Here is a 6124-nt window from a genome sequence, read left to right as displayed (position 1 = left end):
CCGACACGGCCCTTTTCTTGCACTGCACTAGTATTTCGGGAGCCAGTAATGGAGCTTCAGCTTTCACTGACGTTTTAAGGATGGCTTTAACCAGAATCTTAGACTTTTTTTTTTTAATGTAGATATTCATTGTTTCTGCATCAGGCTTTTCAGCCAAAGCCAGCAAGTTCTCATTTTAACCAGTCTGTCAGCTTCTTCGAATATAGTCATTTCTAGAGTTCAGAGTACCTTGAGGACATATACATGCCCCTAAGTCCCCCTGCCAATCTGCAGTTTCACAACCATCTTTTCCTTTTCAGTTGTGTGAAAAAACCACAAAAGGGGACCCGAGTGCAATGGAACTCATTACGCACCAAGTGCTTTTAAACACAGAGTAAACAAACTGTAAAAAAATAAAATAAATCCCCCCTCTACTCTGGTATCTCAGATGCAGACAGAAGTGTTTGAACTGATGGTATCACGAACACTGACTGTTTACATTTTTTCCGCAACAGAAAAGTCCAACTGGCATTTGGAAAGGCTTGTGGCTTTATACTGGAACAATGAGGGAGCACCGAACCCTACAAATATACATGAGTTGCACCAGAAGCAAACTGAGGAAGGCCTGCGGTTTGTGCCTCGAGACCAGGGGAGCATGCCAAGAGACTGTGCTACTGACTGTCCACTGATCCTCTGGAAACTCACTCAGCTGCTCTGAGTCACACCAGGTACATAGTTAAATGCCAGATGCTGTGTCCAAACTAAACCTCCCTACTAATATAGAAGCATTTAATGGACACACTGAAAGCCCCAGTGAAGAAAGAGAGCCCAGCTTACAGCTATGATGTAATGGGAGGACTGTTCTACAGTCATGAAATCATCCCTGTAAAGTACGAACAAGGCAAAGGATTTGTGGAGCTAGTGAATGTGTAGTGCCATCACTCTAAAAGAAACACTCCAAATGGTTACAAGATTTTAACCAGTCAGGAAGGCAGCAAGCAAACCAACAAAGGTGGCCAGGTCACTCCTGACATCACAATCCCATCTTATACCTCACAGTCCAGAGTTCACTCGAGACAAGCTAGGTTTCAAAAACAGCCAAAATATTTTAGTGGTTCCAATTCCGGATCGAAAACATGATGGAGACCACGTACCTGAGACACCCCGGCAGTTCTACTGAGCAACACTGGGCCCTCTGTCATCAGGTCCCTGTCCGAGTCCCCTAAGGCAGATAGCCTCATTGCTCAGCATCCCCACCGTCTTCAAGTGTCATTCACACCAAACGGAACCCCAGCAAATAGCATTCATGATAGACAGAGAGCTGGGAAGGGTCAGGGGACAGTTCAAGTACCCTGCAGCAGGCAGATCTGTAGAACTGTAGCAAAGATTTAACCATTACTCTTGGGGTAGGCACCCCACTAAACATAATGGTGTCCGCTGCCAGCCATGCGACCTTCCAATTGGCAGTTTCTGTCTAAACTGGGTACATACTTGCGGAGCCAGAGAACATATGTTCCCACCCCTCCCATGGGAGCTTCATTACTGAAGTGAATTTAGTGCTGATGAAAGGTACCCGAGCGAGCGGCAACCACAGGAAGCAAAGGCCTCTAACCGACCTCCAGGGCAGGTGCGAACAGCAGGCATGTAAGCTTCACACGTATTCACCAACATACCGCACCCTGCCCTGGAGGTCAAGGGAGTTCAGCCTCTGTGCTCCCATTCTACCCTTGGCCTCTGTGCCGAGGCGGCCAACAAGTACCAGCAACTTTGCAACGTGGAGATTGGATCAGCAGGTAATGGGGCCCTCAGCCTCTCTCACCTCTGCCCCAGCAGATGATCAGAGGGCAGCAACTTTTGGTCAGTACTGAGCTGGGCTGGAAGAAATTCCAACACCAATCACAAGGGCCCCAGTCTCCTTCCCCAGCCTTCTTTATTTAATCTGACCCACACCTTGCTTATAAGTCTGTGACTTGCCTCAAGACCCACCATTCCCACAGGCTGTGCTCACGACAGCACACCACAGCCTTTGGGAGCTCACCAGGCAACTCTTACCATGCTGCGGCTGTGCATGCCAACACTTCCTCCAAGGAGACGTCACAGGCCCTCATCGGCTGCTTTGCAGCGTGAGTAAATATACAGCCCGTCCTCTCCCTGGTCGCCTAAATTCAAACCTCCTGGAGTCCAACCTCTTTAAGACACCATCTGCTGCTGCAGACATGTACCGCTTCCCATGACCTAGATATAGGTCAGGTCTGTAGTAGGATTAGATTGGGTGGGTTCAAGTAGCTCAGTGCATCTCCCTTAAGAATTCTCTTCCCTGATCCTCCCCAAAACCTCCTGGCTGCTAACAATTTTTGCTCAGGCTCATTTTGGTTTCTTCTCCAGGAGCAGAGAGCGGGGAAAAAACCCTCAGCAGCCAACAGCCAGGCTCAGAAACTGCCTGTCCAGAAAGCAAACAAAGCGGTCGGCTACCCAAGCCCATAAATCCTTCCAGGTATGTCTACACTGCACTTAAATACCCATGGCTGGCCCGTGTCAACTGACTCGGGATTGTTGGGCTTGGGCTAAGGGGTTGCTTAACTGTGGTGTAGACATTCAAGCTCTCAGTCCCTCCCGGGGTCCCTGAGCCCAAATGTCTACACTGCAGTTGAACAGCTCCAAGCCCCATGAGCCCAAGTCAGCTGACAAGGGCCAGCCACGAGTTCTTATCTGCAGTGTAGACATACTCCTAGAGCGCGCAGGGCAGAGATGCTCTTCCTATCCCAAGACCTGTCACAAGCTCCAGGGGCTGCACCAACGCAGCCTTGCTTAGCTGCCCCAGGATAAGCCACTTCCCCCACAGTGCTCCCTCTCCACTCAACTTGGTGCAGTGATCTTCCCTGACAGTACAGGCAGGACGCCTCGGCTTTGACTGCCCACCTCCCACTCACCCCCAAACTGACAGCTGCAGCAATACTCACAGGACAGATATTAATATGAAAGAAAAAACCCACAAGCTCCCCCCCCCCCCCACACACACACACACAGACACCTTCTCTTTCTTCACTTGTCCCAAGGTCACCATATCCCTGTGGCCTGGGACTTCGTGTCCCCAGCAAGTCAGACGCTGCAGCAGCCAGCTCTCACCTGGGTACTTGAACAGCAAGGGGAACCCCTCGTTCTCTGAAGCCCCCCCCAGCCGTGTTTCAGGAGGGTCCATGCATGCAGAGCCACAGAGCCAGTCTGCTTGTGCCAATATATCTTTATTCGATTTGAACATACCATGGACCATGCTGCCTCGAGGTCGCTCCAGCAAACAACTCCCCATCCCAGTGTCTGCAAAGGGCTGGGAGAGGTCTCCTCCCCACTTGCCATGCCACGTCATAGCAATCCTCTTTCTAGGCAATTCCCTATGCCATGCGGCCCCTGAGGCTGTTCTCATTTACACTAGGGGCCAACACCAGCCTCTGAAACAGCCTGGCACCTCACAAGGTGGCATAACACCCCCTTTGTTACCCTCCCCCTGCCAAGGAGGCACAGCACAGAATCGGGACCCACTGCCATGTTCTAGAGCAGTGGTTTTCAAACTGCAGGTCGCAACCCAGGAATGGGAGACACTGGGTTGCAGCGGCTCTGGTCAGCACTGCCAACTGGGCCATTAAAAGTCACATTGGTGGTGCTGCCTGGCTAAGGCAGGCTAGTGCTTACCTGTTCTGACACCACGCTGCACCCCCAGAAGCGGCCAGCAGCAGGTCTGGCTCCTAGGCGGGGGGACCATGGGGCTCCACACGCTGCCCCTGCCCCGAGCACCGGCTCTGCACTCCAATTGGCCAGTAACCAGCCAATGGGAGCTGCGGGGGGCAGTGCCTGTGGGCAAGAGCTGCGTGGAGCCACTTACGCGCCTCCGCCTAGGAGCCGGACCTGCTGCTGGCCGCTTCCGGGGTGCAGCGTGGTCCGCAGTGCCAGGACAGGCTGGAAGCCTGCCTCTGCACCCCCGCTGCGCCACTCACCGGGAGCCTCCCAAGGTAAGCCCACGCCCCAATCCCCTGCCCCAGCCCCCGCAAAACCCAGAGCCCCTTCCTGCACCCCAAACCGCTCATCCCCAGCCCCACCCCAGAGCCTGCACCCCCAGCCCTGACCCCCTCCCACACCCCAACCCTCCTGAGCCAGCCCAGAGCTCCCTCCCCCACCCTGAACCTCTCATTCCTGGCCCCACCCCAGAGCCCTCACCCCCATACCCCAACCTTCTGCCCCAGCCCTGAGCCCCTCCCACACCCAAATCACTCATCCCCAGCTCCATTGGGTCACAGGCATCAACAATTTTCTTCACCTGGGTCACCAGAAAAAAAAAGTTTGAAAAACTCTAGAGTGCTGTGTGTCCATGTACCCACCCTTTGACTCTAGCCGAACATTACCCCCCAGGCGTCAGAAAGGACAGAATGCTTTTCCCTATCACCCCCTCCTTGGCGCTTCAGAGTGAGCGGCTCTGGGGCAAAGAGCTGGATCTCAGACCCCGCTCACAACAGAGTCCCCAAGACAGTTCACTGTACACATCCGTCTGGCTCTCACAGCATTTGCAAGGCAGCCTTGGGCTAGTGCCTAGGAAGTAAAGTGAGGCTGCGAAGCCTAGTCTCACTGCTCAAGCCGAGAAACCCCAAGAGCGAGAACCGCATCAGTGATGAAAAGTAATTTTGTTACAAGTGGAAACACTATGTAGCCACCTAGGGCGCTAGAAACAAAATGAGGAAGTTGGTTTGGGGGGTTTTTTGAGCATCAAGCCTTTCCTTTGACTCTGTCCCTTTAAAGGGACGTGGACAACTGGAAATCTAATCGTTTCCAAAAATGAGCTGACAGTAGCTCCACTGGAGACACCTGCTCCAACGGGATCTGGGATTTTCAGAGCCTGCTTCTCCTTCTGCCCCAAATTTTCATTTGCACTTTGCTGAGAGCGCGCGGCACGCAGACAGCCGGCTCGAAGGGCCACGGGGTAATCCGACGCACGGAGTGCTGTCACATGCACCCGGGAACCTCGCAGACACAGCGGAGAAGTAGGGTGGTCCCTGCGCTCTCGGTTACAGCCCCCTCAGGAATCGCCAGGGCACACGTGCAGTGCTCCCAGCGCCCCGTTAGCCAGCGCTGCTGCATCGCTGGCAACAGACACACGCAGGGCGCAGGAGCCGTCCAGCCCCAGGGACAGCTCCTGCCAAAGGACCTCGATGGTTAGCCACGCTCCCCGCAGCGCTGCCAGCAAGAGCAAAGCACCTCAGACACTCCGAGCCAACAGCAAACATGGACAGCCGGCCAGATCCCGGATGGCAGGGAAAATGTATGTGCTGGGGGCAGGGGGCAGGGATGGGCTGGCACAGAGGTCCTGGCTGCAATGTTAAGCAGGGATCAGGGTCTGGTTCCTCATTTCCCTCAGCTGGTTGGGTCTCGGTCTCATCCAGGGCTTCAAGCAGCGCTCCTCTGCGATAAGCAACTAAAAGCGGCCCTTTCTCACTCGCAGATTGGGCCCGCCCCCCATGATACACATGTGTCCGAGTCAAAAGTTCACACAGCTTTTTACTGCTGTGAGCCCTGCTTCGCTCAGAGAGAGTCTGTCCCTCCTTGCTGGTCACTGAGCTCCAGGAAATGACACCTGTGCAAAGCCACTGAGGGCCCCAGGTGCGAGAGGGAGGCAGGGCTTGGACTGTAGGTGCTTTATTCATCGGGACAGCACACAGTGGAAAGAGTGCGGACTGAGTTTGCAGGGCTGGCAGTTCCCAGAATTTGCCCTGGTCAGCTGAGCACATTTGCTTTAGAAATCATGGGAACCCAACCGTGGAACCCCACTCCCGTCCTCCCTCCATCCGAGACAGACGCTTTGCAGAGCAGGACCACGCCATGAGGAGAGCCCTACCAAGCACCTCTCCAGCCACTCTGAGCTGCCATGGCTGGGCCAATGCTGTAGAACAGTGACTGTGAGTGGCAGACGTCACCCTGGGTCTGCGCGGGGCAAATACCCTACGCATTGAGAGCATGACACGGATGTGGGCGTTTTCTTTAGGAAAAAACTGGAAATTCCAAGTTAGAGCAACACCTAACCCTTCCCCGCCCCATGCGCACACACACATTTTTCAAAGCACAGAAATGCCAAGACAGGGTGCCTTGGGTGACCCCCTAACTC

This window comes from Eretmochelys imbricata, chromosome 8 (assembly GCF_965152235.1).
Source record: "Eretmochelys imbricata isolate rEreImb1 chromosome 8, rEreImb1.hap1, whole genome shotgun sequence".
NCBI lineage: Eukaryota > Metazoa > Chordata > Testudines > Cheloniidae > Eretmochelys > Eretmochelys imbricata.
Note: the sequence above shows the minus strand (reverse complement) of the source record.